This window comes from Rousettus aegyptiacus, unplaced genomic scaffold, assembly GCF_014176215.1.
Source record: "Rousettus aegyptiacus isolate mRouAeg1 unplaced genomic scaffold, mRouAeg1.p scaffold_m13_p_8, whole genome shotgun sequence".
In the NCBI taxonomy this organism is placed as follows: domain Eukaryota; kingdom Metazoa; phylum Chordata; class Mammalia; order Chiroptera; family Pteropodidae; genus Rousettus; species Rousettus aegyptiacus.
The window spans coordinates 33,086,370-33,101,831 of record NW_023416311.1 but is presented as its reverse complement, the minus strand read 5'-3'; positions in this window follow the sequence as shown (position 1 = coordinate 33,101,831).

Genomic DNA, 15,462 nt, shown 5'->3' with positions numbered 1-15,462 from the left:
CTTCTATAAAAAGCTATAATTGTGGTTTTCAAAAATCTCATTAAATATTTAGATCTTTTAGAGCACAAGTGTTTTCTGTTGAGGTTTAAACACATTTAGGCTAATTATTTCTAATGTTTTGACCATTGTACAAATACTTGTACTATTAAATAGCTAACGGCATAAAACAAAATAGCAAGTCTTAAGTGTAGAATTCCTATAATTACTCCTGGATTTAATTTTATCATGATATTTCTGGGTGAAACAAAAATGGCAATACAATGTATTTTAAAAGTGATAAAGTAATAAAACATTATTATTAAATGAATGCAGCTCTAAGTACAGATGTTACTTCATACAGCCTTAATCCTTTGTTTGCAATTTTATGACCATAAACAAAAGAAAATATCAAAGTTCTCACACACACTAAACCCACTGTGATTCCATGATGGACAATTATCTACTTATTTAAAGAAAAAAAACACACACTACAGCAGTCTAAAAGAAATATTTCAAATATCATTTTATTAAAAAAAAAAAAGACTCAGTCATTTTATCATGCATCTGTAAAGTAAAAAGGAATGTATAGAAAATAACCACAAACCACTATCTTCCACAATTACTACCCTTTGTTCCATCTTCTCTTTTTAATAGCTGGATAATATGGGAATACAGTAAAACATAAAACAAGTTTCCTGTCCTAAAGGAAATAAGGACTTATGTTGCAGGTACTGTGTAAAATATTTGGCATACATTATTTCCTTTACTGCTCTAAGCAATCCCAGAGGATAAATTCCTTATGATTAACTCATTTTATAGAGGAGAAAAGAAGAATCAGAATGGTCACGGGTTCACCTAAGATCTTAGAGCAAATAGGTGATGGAGTTTGGATTCGAACCTAGGCATGCAGAATTCAGAACCTGGAACACACAGTTTTCCTCACTGGCTAGGCAATTGATTTTCAGATTTTTTAAAATGCATATGAATGCCAAATTAATGCAGATTTTGTTTATTGTTTGTTTGAGGACTCAGAAACTCAATCATTTGGGAGTCTATCTGACATTCCTTCATTTCAGAATGCTCACCCACAGCAGAGCAGGCTCCTCTGTCCCCACCAACTCAGCATTAATACACTTGAAAATCTTATGCTACTTATCCCATTGTTATCATTATTATGACATTTCTAGTGGCAACTCACAGCCAAACTGTCTATGAGTTCAAAACAAACATATGTAAAATAACCATCCAAGCTTTTGTGAAGTCCTGAAAGCTGAGTGAGGAAGATCTGAAAAACAAATCGGATTATAGAGTGTGAGGCTCAAACCAGAAAAAAGTTAATGCCCTTGAATTTCAGCCTGCGCTGAACTTTTTGGTTCCAATGTCTTTGTTCCTTTTTCTAATTTTTTTTTGGCCCAGAGCTTGTGTGCTTTCCTCCTCCCAGGGGTTCCACTGAGCAGCCCTGTTGGAAGAGATCCCAGTAGAGAGCAGAGGTCTGAGGATTATTGAAGTGGTTTTCCTTTTAATCACTTAGAAAAACAGAGACAAAGCCAATCACCAGCCATGTGATTTGCTCCAAGTCACTGGGCCCTTAAAATTCCCTAAAGAAAGCCAAAATCGGCTCTTTCCCAGCGGTATTGTATTTTGAGTTTCTCTTCAAGTTTGAGAACCACACTGTTCTGGGAAGGGAGGAGAGGCAAAGAAAAAGTATTACTTGAACGCATTCATAAAATGGAGAACATAAACTATCATACTCAAGCGCAGAGGAGATGCCTATGTGTCTCTACTCTTTCCCAGCACTTCGAAAATTTATTCTCATTTTATTTCCCGGTTGAGGAAGTTTAACGCAATCTCTATTCCTTCCTCTCATAGCTCTCTGATTTTTCTTCCGTGGGGTTTGCAATCAGAAAGTACTCTTTAAAAGCTAAATTAGGAACAGAAGATGAAGAGACCAAGATAAATTTGATTGCATTGGTCCTTACTAAAATTTAATTAACTAGCATTTAAATAAATACTCTCTAGGCAATTGCTGGGAAAGGAAAAATTCTCTAAAAGCAGAGTCACAACTTCAGCACTGTCTGGTTTCACATGAAACTTCCACCCTCCCTCCACCCAAAGAAAAACAACAGCAAACACCCTGATGATTAGCACAAAGGATTAATTTCATTTTCTTGTGCATTTGTAATTTTCAAGACTTTAGCTCAGTTGACAACATTCATTCCCACCCACCTCAACCACCCTGCCCCCGCTTTTAAAAAGAAAGCATCTATAAACTCAAACCAAATGTTCTCTCTCTCTCTCTCTCTCTCTCTCTCTCTCTCTCTCTCTCTCTCTCTCTCTCTCTCTCTCTCTCTCTCTCTCTCTCTCTCTCTCTCTCTCTCTCCCCCTCCCCCCTCCCTCCCTCCTCGCCTCCCACCCCACCTCTTTCCCTCCTTCCCTCCCTCAGAAACATCAGCAGACTTAGTCAAGCAGGGGAGAAATGCCAGCAAGATGACGCTAACCCCAAGATGTGGGAGTTGGCTATGTTCCTCTGAGGCTTACACGGAATGATATTCAAAGTAACGAACACACAGAGAGACTCTGCAGGGCACGACATGGTTTGTGTTTATGCCTCATTGGAACACTGTGGGTATTAGCAATTCCTCTAAATCTACATGTGCCTAGTATTTTCCAGTTTTGCAAATATACTGACTCACTTCTCAACAGATTTAGCATTCTTTCCCTTTCAATTGCGCAGTCCCCTCACTCCTAACCTGTGTCTGTCCTTCCTGTTTCTCTTTCCCAAACTAGACTCTAACCAATTTTATAGAAGCTTTTCAGTCTCTTTCTAAATGATGTCCCTGTCTTCTTAGAGCAAACAATGCCTACGGCTCCATGCTGAGGTGATTTAGACAACTCGATAAATTTCAAATTGCATTATATATTTAAATTATAGTTATGATAGCTAGGATCTAAACTAAAGGTTTATTAATTAATGTATAAAATGCAGCTTGATATCACAAATAGCAAGTGTCTAATAGTTGGGTTGGAACACTCATTCACAGTCCTTAAGAACATTGAGGAAATGTTGCATATATAATTTTATGATAAAAAATATACATATGAGCTAGGTATACTACTAGAATTTGAAACTAGAGAAAATCAGTTTCCCAACCTTTACTATTCATCGAGACTTATGACTTTTGTCTAACAAGGAAATGGATGTGATTGTTTTACATTAAGAAGAAAGAAAACAAAATTAAGATAGTACTATAGTAACCCAATTGGTCTATGTCATCTAGTGATGTTTTATTTGTGCTTCTATTCTGTAAAAGGCCCAGAAATCACATTATTTTAAACAGCATGTAAAATAACAAGGCAACAATGACAATAAAATTCCAAAACTCGAGTGCACCATGATACAACTTTCCCAGGTAGGAGATTCAAATCAATTGAGTGAACCTTCTGAATAAAATTGGAATACATGTGCAACTACCAAAGCTTTGGCCCACGGCTGGATGATTTCCAAGTGAAATAAAATCTGGTACTGGAAGAAAACAAGTCACTAGAAAATTCACGGTCATTATGTGCTTAACATTAGTCAGCTAATAGTGAGGTTACCTCTTATTAAGGCCAAACTGTAAAGCTATGATGATTTCTTTGCACATAATAGGGATGTACCAAAAAAGGAACTGATTAGATTACAATTATAAAAGCCATTGCAAAGCCCTAAATATATCATTGGCAGGGTTCCTCCAAGTTAAAAGTGCTAATCTCCAATACGCATCAGCTCTGGTTTGGCTTGTCTTGTTAGGTAAACAAAATGTGTCTTGCCTGTCATTGCCATAAAATATTAATGCACTGGAAGTCTCTAAACCTTGCTAAGCATAAGGCCTATTATCACACTTAAGAGCAAAGCAATCTAATAAATCGCTGGCTGTATAAAAACTAAGTCAGCTGGCAGAGACAGTAATCTCCCTAAGGGATAGTAACAGCCTCATCTTCGACTACAGCAGCTGCAGTTCCAGAGAAATTATGTTTCTTCTGCTCAGTAAAAATACATTTGTGCTGAATTCTGTTATTTAAACTCTAATGGAATCATTAGGAATATCCATGCATTATGAGTAATAGAAAATTAACTAAGAAAATCATCTACAATGCTGTCATATAATAGACACAGTATTTTTATTAGGCTTGAATTTTAGAGGGCTAAATCTGATGTAAAATCAAGCTGCTTATTTCTAAATCCATTTGAAAGAGTATGAGCCCCCAACTCATACATACATAATCATATGTAAATACTGAGCACTAAGCTGATATCCCTAATTGAAAGCAATTCACTTGTTTGGCCCTGGTGTTAGGTCCTTCAGATAGTATATTACGTAAATGCAATATTGTTGCTGTACATTTTAAAAAGTTATAAAATTGCTATTACTTTGCTCTTTTATGCCTAACCAATCTCTAAAAACCGTAAGATACATGGTTTAGAATGGACCATATTTTTATTTACCTCACCCCCACCACACACACATTGAACTAGTCAACATATTTCCAGTAATAGACAAAAGATGGTCAGATAGAGTTTTAAAATACTAGTAACAAGTAATAATAAGTGCTTTTAGATATTTAATTCATTTCATGCCCAGCAAGGTAAGCACAGCTACACATCCATGTCAAAATGAATAGATAATTTGTTCACAGTCAACCAGTCGGCAAAAGGTACCATCAGTTCTTAAATCCTGATCAACTGACTTTGAACACCACACCTCTAAAGGCAGCCCAGGTTTTTGTTGTTGTTGTTGTTGTTGTTGTTGTGGCTGCTGCTGCTGCTACTGCTGCTGTTGTTTTGTTTTTTATATACAATTCCATCTTGCCAGAGATACTGCTTCAAATCTTGAAAAGCATTTAGCATATTAATATGTAATTGCTACCCAGGGATGTTAATTTGAGGTTTCATGATTAATGAATGATGTTACCTTTCATATGACATTCAGTAATAAAATGCCAATGACCTACACACGTGAAAAATGTGAACCAAAAACAACCTGTTACATGTAGAAGTGCTTGAGGAGTTGAAAATATATTTAAATCAGAAGGGGAGGGGACTTTTTTTAATGACTTGGGATCATAGGTTCTAAACTTACACAGAGACTGATGAGGCACTTAACAAGATCTGCTATATGTATGGCGATAGTGCTTCAGTATAGGAACAAAACCCTCTCCTGTGTATTGTTTATAGTGATAGCATTCTCAGTAAGGCTATGCCATTTTCTCTATGTTGACAGTAACATTGGTGTCAGACAAGCTAAAGAAAATTGTCATTATAATTAAGAGTGCATTATTTTGTCACTTAGAAAGAACTAAATCATTATAAATCTGGAGACCTTCAGTCCTGTGAAAGGTGGGTCTGCAAGATCTACAGTAGACAGCAATATCAACCTCTCTGAATTCCTAACACTTTTTCATTTTTTTTTGTTTGTTTGTTTAGTCGGCTTGTATTTGTTGAGAACCTGCTCTGTATTCAGCATTATGTGAGCTGCTGAGGTTACAAAGGCAATTAAATTTCAATGCCCATCCTCGAAGTGTCCATGTTGTTGCAAAGAAATATTAAATTAAATTGAATAATGCATTCAGGTATGCTGATAATAAGGACAAAGTGCTCAGTTACACACAAGATGTAAAAAAAAAATGTATATTTCTTAATTTTCTGAAATAAAAATCTAATCTGGATTCTAAGACTTTATTTGCTACTGTTGATAAGGGCATCATCAGCCATACAGGCTCCCCTCTTCTTTGCAATTTGGTCCCAGGAAAATAGCAGATCATCTTAGACCTTAGTGCACAGTGGTTATTCTCAAGGTCATGGTTCATCCTGGTGCACTATGCCAATCAAACAGAGCCTCTCAAAGCTGGGTTCCCTCTCCTTATCCCCTCTCCTCTGATCTTTGTCAAGACTTCCAGAGAACATCTAAGCACTTAGTGGCCACTTTCTAACACTCCAAAATAGCTTACTTTAAGGCACTACATTCAAATGAGTTTCCATTCTCTACCCTCAAAAACCTGAAACGTTATTTGCCCCTCTCCTTTCTTCTCTATTGCAAATTATTCTGTCATTGGCACTAGATGTTCTCTTTTCCAACTGTGTAAAAAATCTAATATTTCTCTCTTGGTTGGTTCCTATAACTGTTATGTATAATGGTATAGAGACATGCTGAATGACTCATGGAATCAGGCTGCAGACCTTCGAACTAGAAAATACCTGCTTACCTATTTGAGGCCAAAAAAAGTCATTTCAAAGAAATGTTGTACCAGTCTCCTCTTTCCCAAAGCATAAAGCCCATTCTTTCACAGGCAGCAGAATATAAATAACATGGTTGATTTGGTGCACCCTGCACTTTTAAATTCTCAATATTTCATCCTGTTACATTGACAACACAAGTACTCAAAAAGGGTGCAGATAAATTGCTACCTAAGTCCTCAGGTACACCATGGTCTTTCACAATCCCATTTCCACAGTCATACATGACATTTTCTCTCCTGGAAAGAAAATGCTGAATTTCCGAGGCTCAGTTCAAATGTCAGCATTCCTATTAATTAATTCTCAACTTCTCCAGGCAAAAAGAACTTCTTACTCTCTTCACTTCTATAGCATTTTAACACTACATCTATAGTATATTTGAGATTATACTGCAATTATCTATTTGTCTCTCTACCCCAGATTACTGTCTCCTAGGGGACATGCACTATTTCTAGATTATAGCTGTGTGCCCAATAGTATGCAGTCTCAACACGTAGGATGGCAATAACAAGAGGGCAAACAGAGGCTGTTAAGGCAAAAAATAGACAAGATCAAGACAGCAACTAGGCCAATATCCAGAACATATTGACGAATAATTCAAGTCATCCAAATCAGCAGGATTGGCATTCTCAACAGGAAGCACTGAGATGACAATGGGAAACTTGGCACCAGGCTAATGGTAGTGTTTAGATCTAAGGGTTCTCCTGGGTCGAATCTAGACACCAGCTGGTTACACGTGGTGCCGAGACTGATGAGGAGCAAACGTAGTTGCTGTTCCTGCCAGGTAAATTAGAGATCAGAGTGCGAGAGGAGTCAAGGAAAGAGCTCAGTGTTAAGACCAAAAGGGTTTTTCCTTTGCACTCCTTTATAATACTAATCATCAGAAACAACAGCAATAGTTAGTAGTAGCAATTTTTAGTATTATTATGAATAGTAGCAGTAAAAAATAATTTCTCAAAGTCTCCAGCATACTTTCCCTCATGTCCCATTAGCCAGAATTAGCTAAATAAAATAATGCTCTCAAATATGTTAATAGTGGAGACAAAATGCTCAGTGACACACAAGATACAAAAATATTATATTTCTACATTTTCAAAAAATATATAATCTGAACTCCAAGACTCCATTTGCCAGTGTTAAAAAGAGTGTGCTATCAGCTGTACTGACTCTGTCTCCCTTGCTTTCTTTGGTCCCAGAAAATGGCAGAGCACCATTAGTCTTAAGCATGGTATTCATTCCTAAAACCAACTGATTATTCCTTGCTCATTATCAGTTGGACTTTCTTGATTACCTTAAAACAGTAATGAAACATTCCGTGGGTCTGAGCACATCGTCATACAAAGTCAACAAGAAAAAAAAGTAGAAATGACTGTTGGTAGGCTATCAATGCTCTCTACCACAAGCAAGCTGAAAAAAGGTCCTTGAAAATGTCAAGAAGAGATAAAGGGATGGAAAGAATGAAAGATACGTTATAAAACTATTAAGAATACAAATAGAAATGTCAACATAAATTAATATATAAATTTTACGGGAAAAGCATAGAGGGCAAAACATTTTTAAGAACAATAACTTAAATTCTCAGAATTTAAAAAAAAAAAAAATATATATATATATATATATATGACCTAAGATTAAAAGAATGCACCAATGGCAAACTGAATAAATTAGTACAAGCCCACACCATGACATGTTATAGTGAAAATTAAATACATCAAGTAAAAATAAAAAGTTTTTTAAAGTTCCAGAGAGGAAAATCCAACCACTCATAAAAGAGCTAGAATCAGACTGACTTGAAATTTTCAAGGACATTATAGTCAAGAAGACAATATTTTCAAATTGTTAAAAGAAAAGCACATTATACCAGAAATCTATATCCAATTAAACATTTTCTTTAAATGTGAGTACGAAATAAAAACATTATCAAGCACAAAGGGCTTCGAAAAGTTTATCACACAAAAACCCCTTTGACATGTAAAAAAAATACATCCAGAAGGATGCTGCAAATATATGGGAAGTAAGGGGAGATAAATAACTTAGGGGAAAATTGATCTATAAAAGCAATGACCATAAGAAAAAAATCTAAAAAGCAAGAAAATGTTCACAACAATTAAGAATTAAAACTCTAGTTTAAAATGTTTAAAAAGCAGACTACATTGTCAGAAGTAACTCTCAATAATAGATAATTAAATAAAAATGTCTGTTACCATTAAGCAAAAGATCCTCTGAAAGATTTGTTTAAAGGTTCAGAAATATCAAACAGAAACACATGAAGTTTGAAAATAAAGGGTTAAAAAAAAAAAGACTACACACAAATATGGACTAAAAGAAAGCCAGAATCGAATAAAATTATTTAAAATAAAAATGATCATAAGAAAAACAGAGATGTTATCTATTGGTTATATACAATCACTATGAAACTATCTCTATCTAACAGTATAGACAAAATATTATATAAAAACTACTCACAAAACTACAGAGGAAAATGGATAAATCAACAATTGTAGTTGGAGATATTAACTAATAACTCAGATAAATCAAACAGACGAAAAAAAAGAAATATATTTCTTACAGATTAAAAAAAAAGTAAGCTCTAATAAACTATAGAGAGACTATATATTTACTTCAAGTAAAATCTAAAAATTTTAAAAATTAACTTGTACAAGGCCATAACATCTCAACAAATTCCTAAGAATCAATATCATATAGACTTTACCTGTAAAGCAATAAAATTATAAATAATGATAGAGAGATGGCTAAAAAATTAATGTCTGGAAGATAATACTTCTCAATAACTCTTGCATTCAAGTATGAAAACTATGATAGTCTTAGAACAGAAAGCTAGTAATAGCACTATATTTTAAAATTTTATCATTCTTATAAAACAGATTTAAAGCTATGTTAGGATTTTAGTTGATCATAAATTCAATATGGACCAACATAGGTGGAAAAAAAAACAAACACTGAACTAACAGCAAATGAGATTGAATACCTTTTTAAGTGCAAGTACAGTATCCAAAATGAAGGTTAGACTTCAGTCTGAATATTGTATCCTGTTCTAGATATGTCATATTTTGTATACTGTACTACAATATAAGGAGAACGATGAGGAAAAATAGAAAAAATGGGAACAAGGATGGAAAGAGACCTAGGCTCAACATCTTATTCAGACAGTTGGGAGTTTATTGAGAGTGACCATCTGCACAGTGTTTAAGCAGGTAGATAGATGATCTGTATTACTCCAAATGGCAAAAGTGAGACCAATGTCTGGGAAGTCCAGTAGGCAGAAGATAAAAAAGAAACCCCTAACGGTAAGAGGCGATTAAAAACAACTGCTCAAAATCAGTTATCTAGGTATGACAGGGATATTCAAGCAGAGGCACCCTTCTGATGCAGTAGAAGGAACTCGTACGAAGAATGAATCGACGTACAACTGGACACCTATGGTCCTCTGAGACTCAAAATGTCTGCAGCTCTGTTTTCACAATAAAAATATCAACTCTTTGAAAAGGAATAATTCTCTTAATGATATATTCGTGATTGTATATGTAGAAAAGTAGTGTTTTCTATTGAACTTAACATTTTCATGTTTCAACTTTCTGTAAGCAAACAGCTTTAATGATGTAAAGTCAGTTTGTCTATAATTTCGTTTATCTTTTAGCCCTTATTTACCCTTCAATACTACAGAGTGCTAAGACTTGTGTATGTTTAAGGTTCTCTAGAGTTTACCTTACTCTTTCATTTGACTAATAATAATGTTAGAAAATATTTATTTCACAAGACTGTAAATTATTTCTTTAAAGATTTTTTAAATTATAGTTTATATTAGTTTCAGGTGTACAACATAGTGATTAGACATTTATATACCTTACGAAGTGATCACCGCAGTAAGTCTAGTAAACATCTGGCACCAAACATAGTTGTTACAACATTATTGGCTGTCTTCCCTATGCTGTACTTTATATCCCATGACTATTTTTATAACTAGCAGTTGGTACTTCTTAATTCCCTTCACCCTTTTCACCTATCTTCCTACTTCCCTTTCATCTGGCAACCATCAGTTTGTTCTCTATGAGTGTGTTTCTGTTTTGTTTTTTTGTTCATTTATTTTGTTTTTTAGATTCCACATGTAAGTGAAATCATTTGGTATTTGTCTTTCTCTATCTGACTTTTTTCACTTAGTATAATACCTAGGTTATAATATCTAGGTTCATCCTTGTCATCATAAATGGCAAGCTTTCATTCTTTTTTATGGCTGAGTAATTCCATTGTATACATGTACCATGTCTTCTTTATCCATTTATCTATCGATGGGCACTAGGTTGCTTCCATATCTTGGCTATTGTAAATAATGCAATAAACATAGGGAAGCATATATCTTTTTGAATTAGTGTTTTCTGATTTCTAACATCAGTATCGACTACTTATTAGAAAATGTTCAGGAGAGGAGGTTTTTCAGTTTGCAAAAACAAGGTCAGGTGTCTTTTAGTAAAGGTTTCAGTAATGAGTTTGAGCAGCACAGGATGGGGTATCCTCACTAAAATATAGAAGAGAAATTGCAGCATAATCCATGTAGAATGGCCATACAGAAGAAAATATTTCCATTCATTTGTTAACTAGTTCATTCACTTATGTACTAGGCTAGTGACACTGTGTGTAATGACAAAGAGCATGGGCGCTGCAGCCAGCCTGTGTGGGTTCAACCCCTCTCTCTGCCACATGAGAGATATGAAACTTTAAGTTGCTTGATACTCCTGTACCTTGATTCCTTAATTTGTAAAGATGATAATGACTCCTACTTTCTAGGGCGCTGTGAGGATTAAATGATGATAGAAATAGTGATAGGCAAACAGACAGACAGACAGACAGACAGAGAATAATAGATTACAATACACTTACATGTAGAGAATGCTTAGAACAAGGGCTGGCCTATGTGCTATCTAAGTGTTAGCTATTACTATCACATTCCAGGAACTGGGATAGATGCTGGGGATATAATATTGAGTAAATGAAAATTAGTTTAAGATCAAATCATACAGAGTGTGATAGGCCAAATTACAGAATTCTACTTCATCCAAAAAATACAGGGGAGTTGTTGAAAGATTTGAAACAGGCAGGCTGCATGGTAATCTTTTCTTGTTTAAAGATTATTCTGGCTGTGATGAGAAGAATAGATTGGCCAGGGAAAAGGGGAAGGTTTGGGAAGAATAGACACAGAGAGACAAGTGCAATGTTATTAAATGTCAAAAGAAATTGCAAAGAAAGGTTGAAATTTTCTAATTTTCTTTTCCAAACATGTGAGGAGTGTGTGCATGTGTATGGTGTGTGTGTGTGGTATGTGTGAGTGTGTGTGTGTAGTGTGTATGTGTTGGGGGTGAGGTTGTGATGTATGTGTGTATTGTGACTAAATTATTTGTGGAATCAACTCTGTATTTGGAGCTGAAATAAATAACCCTCTGACCTTTGCAAAGTTTCTAAACTTCTCTAAGACTTGATTTCCTTTTTTTGTAAAATGTGGATGCACAGCTTTTTTATGAGAACTAAATAAGAAATTGTATGTGAAAGGACTTCTTAACCATAAAGCCCAATATAAATGTTCTAGTTGTAATTATGTGGTGAAATTGGAAGGGGAAGCTAAATCTTAAGGTCTCTTCTAGAATGTTTATTTTCCCAAAAGAGAGTCATAAAGAAGGAAACATGATATGGCAAGATGGCAAGGAAAAGTTGTGTGATTAGTATATGTGGTTGTAAATTAAGTTTTTCATCTAAGAATGTCCTTCATCTAGAATTACTTTTCAAGGTTCCCTGCCCCTGCCCAATTGCTCCTACGTATCCAGCTCACTCCCTCAGGGTTCTGATTCCTACCATTTTTAACCCCCTCAGACTTTGATCTTAACATTTTATTTTTAGCTTTGCCTCACTACCTTTATGTCCTCACGTTCCTGTTTAACCCAGATTAAGTTTCATGTTCAATCAATATAATAATTCCTGTACATACACCTAACAGACACACACACATATTTATCATAATTTCCTGGAAAAATTCCAACCTAGTTAAATTCAATTCTCCACATGCTCACGCGCCTGTGAACTGATATATGGAAGAAAACAAAACCATTGGACTCATTTAATAACCACGACCGCTAACTGCAGGACTGCTACATTTTGCTAGTCTTCTCCTCCCATTCTTCTAGACTGTCTCCTGCTTGATCATCTGTTCTCCCAATTTCAACCCTTCCTCCCTCATCTTTATTCTCAGTTCCCTTCCCATTTCCCTGAAAAAATGGAACAAATCAGAAGATGGCTTTCACAGACTTTACGACCCCACATTCCATTACACATGTTTGTGTCCATATCGTTGATCTTCCCTCTTGCCACTATGAATATTCTGTCCAAATTAAAGCCAGTCTCTCCATTTGTGCACCAGATCCCAACCCTTCAGGCTACTCCTGGACATTGCACATCACCCCTTTGTTTCCTGTCTTTCTCCTCTTCTTCATTTCCTGTCATTCTAGTATTGACTTTACTAGCCATTACTAACAGCATACAGTCATTCTAAAATCTCTCAGCTGCATATAATTCTCCAGATTCCATCCCATTTCTCTGCTCCTCTGGGATTATGTGTGTATGTCTCTCTCTCTCTCTCTCTCTCTCTCTCTCACACACACACACACACACACACACACACTTAGTTTTACCCATCAGTGCACAAACATCCTATTATTTCTTCCACTCTAAAAGAAAAAATAAAATCCTATAATCCCATAATCCTAGCTAATGTTCTATTTTATTCTTTCTCTTGGGAGAAAACTTTCAGGAATAGTGTTTTATATAATGCTTCCAATTTCTCTGTTCCTCCTTTTCCTTAGAATCCTTAGACCTTTGCACCTTCTGCTTTAATTAAAATTTCTTTATCCATTTTACAAATGCTCTCCATCTAATAGTCAGTCTTCATACTACTTAATCATATATTAGCAGCATTTGACACCTTTATATTTAGTGATATCTCCAATCTGGAAAATCTAGTGTCAGTACTTGTTTGGGTCCTCTTCTCTTATGATCACCCTGCCAATCTGACCACCTAAATGAAATAGCAACCTCCCTCCAACGTAAACGCACACACACACAGGCACATGAATCCACGCAAATATGAATACACAGACTTATAAGAGAGATCCTTATCTCCTTTATCCTACTTGATTTTTTTCCACAGCACACATTACCATTTGACAAACTATATACTCGCTTGTTTTGTACATTCCATCTCCTGCCATCTGAATATAAGTTCCAGAAAGACAGGAACCTTGTTTTGTTTACCGTTAAATCCCAAGAGCCCACAACAGTGTTTGACATATGGCAGGTATTCAACAACTTTTATTTGAATGAATGAATGAATGAATGAATGAATGAGTGAACTCAATATTTATATTGAGGAAATTTCCAAGAAGATAAAAATAGTTGTTTAATTAATTAGCAATGACAAGTCAAATATGTTATTAAGGTATGATATAGATATTCCATACTTGTATTTTTCCATTTGTAGTATTTATAACTTGACTTTTCCCAAAAATGATTTCAGGCAGCTGATATGTACATTATATTGCTATTTATAAGCTGAGTTCTGAATGTTATGTTTTCTAGGAAGTAAAGAAACGCTGTCTAATTTCTTTAGAAATAAGCCTTTGAAAGATAGGAGAGGGAACAGTCTAATAAGGCTTTTTTTCAAACAATAACTAACTGGTAATTTGTCTGATTTTTTATATAGTTAAAAAAACATACACGTAAACAATGCCAAGATTGGGTGATATTTGGATTAATAGAAACCAAGAGGATTTTTATTTTAAGTGTGAAGATGTCAAAAGAGCCTCTACTCTCTTTTTTGATAAATCCATGTTTCTTTCCAGTTTTATTAGCTCAAAGGACAATTCTACACACACCAAATACAGCACTGAAATCTCCATATTGTAAAAAAAAAAAAAAAAAGAGTCACTTAGAACTTTTTACTGTTACTATTTTGGCTAAAAAATAGAGGTTTTTTTCCCAAGACTAAATGTTTTAATTAGTTAAAACATGTAAAATCTCTCTAACTACATTTATGTGTCTAATACAAGTTTTTGCCAAATGAAAAAAGCAGAGCTATCTTTCAGTTTCTAGTAAGAACGTAATTTTTGTAATGAGATTGGCTAGAGTCTGGAACAAGTTTTCCATAGATGTAGAGAATGCTTTGAGACTCATTAAAATAAAACCATACAAAACAGTGGAAAATGTACTATAGTATGAGAAAAAATGCTGCCCAGATCCCTGGAGGCTGCAGCCAGAGCTGAATAGGCCTTTTCAATCTCCAGCCATTATGATTCTAGGTAACTATTCTGAGAACAGATGAAAGGAGTGGTTTTTCTATCCACGTTGAGCTCCTATTAGCCGCTTGAGGAAATAAGGGTTTTGCAGAAAGTGTGAGTTCTCTAAGTGTTACTGAAATGACCTTGTTTAATTTCCTTATAAAGAGGCAATCTAATAATAGCTACATCTTCTAATATTAACAAAGCTGCGGAGTTACACAAGTTAGAATAATTTCCCTTTGCTTGGATGGCAAAATCCTTCAATGTCCTTGTCTCTCTTTTCCCATGTGCCACCCCGTTTATAGTCTATATTTGCTCTTTAATATTTGATTTCACATTTGATTCCAATCATCATGATACAAAGCTGCAGTGCGAAGTTGAAAGATTCTAAAAGGAGAGAGGATATGGCTGCCACTCCACCCTGAGTGAATTCACAGAACTGTAAATCTACCCTGCATTTAATTACTCAACTAGACGATGCAAGGATAAGGTCTCCAGGGTGTTGTACTATCATGAGTGATTGAGTCTGTTTGTTGTAATAAGCTTTTCTACAGCTAAGACAAAGGTTAAAAGTATACATAGTAAACTTCAAGGCAAGCGTTTTTAAATAGCTACAAAACCAAAATAACAGAACCTTCTTTTAAATGAATGCCTCAGTTTCAAAACCTTAAGTTGAAGTAGGAGAGTTTTGTGGAAAGAACTGTGTTCCCTCAAGCAAATTTATAAGTATGTGGGTCAGTAACGGGGGTGGAAAGCCTGCCCTCCCCATGCCAACTTCCAGCACATCCACAGTATCATTAGCTCATGTTTGTGTAATGAATAGCAAAAATGACTGTACTTGTGAGATGAATCAGCAATTCCCAAACAGAGCAG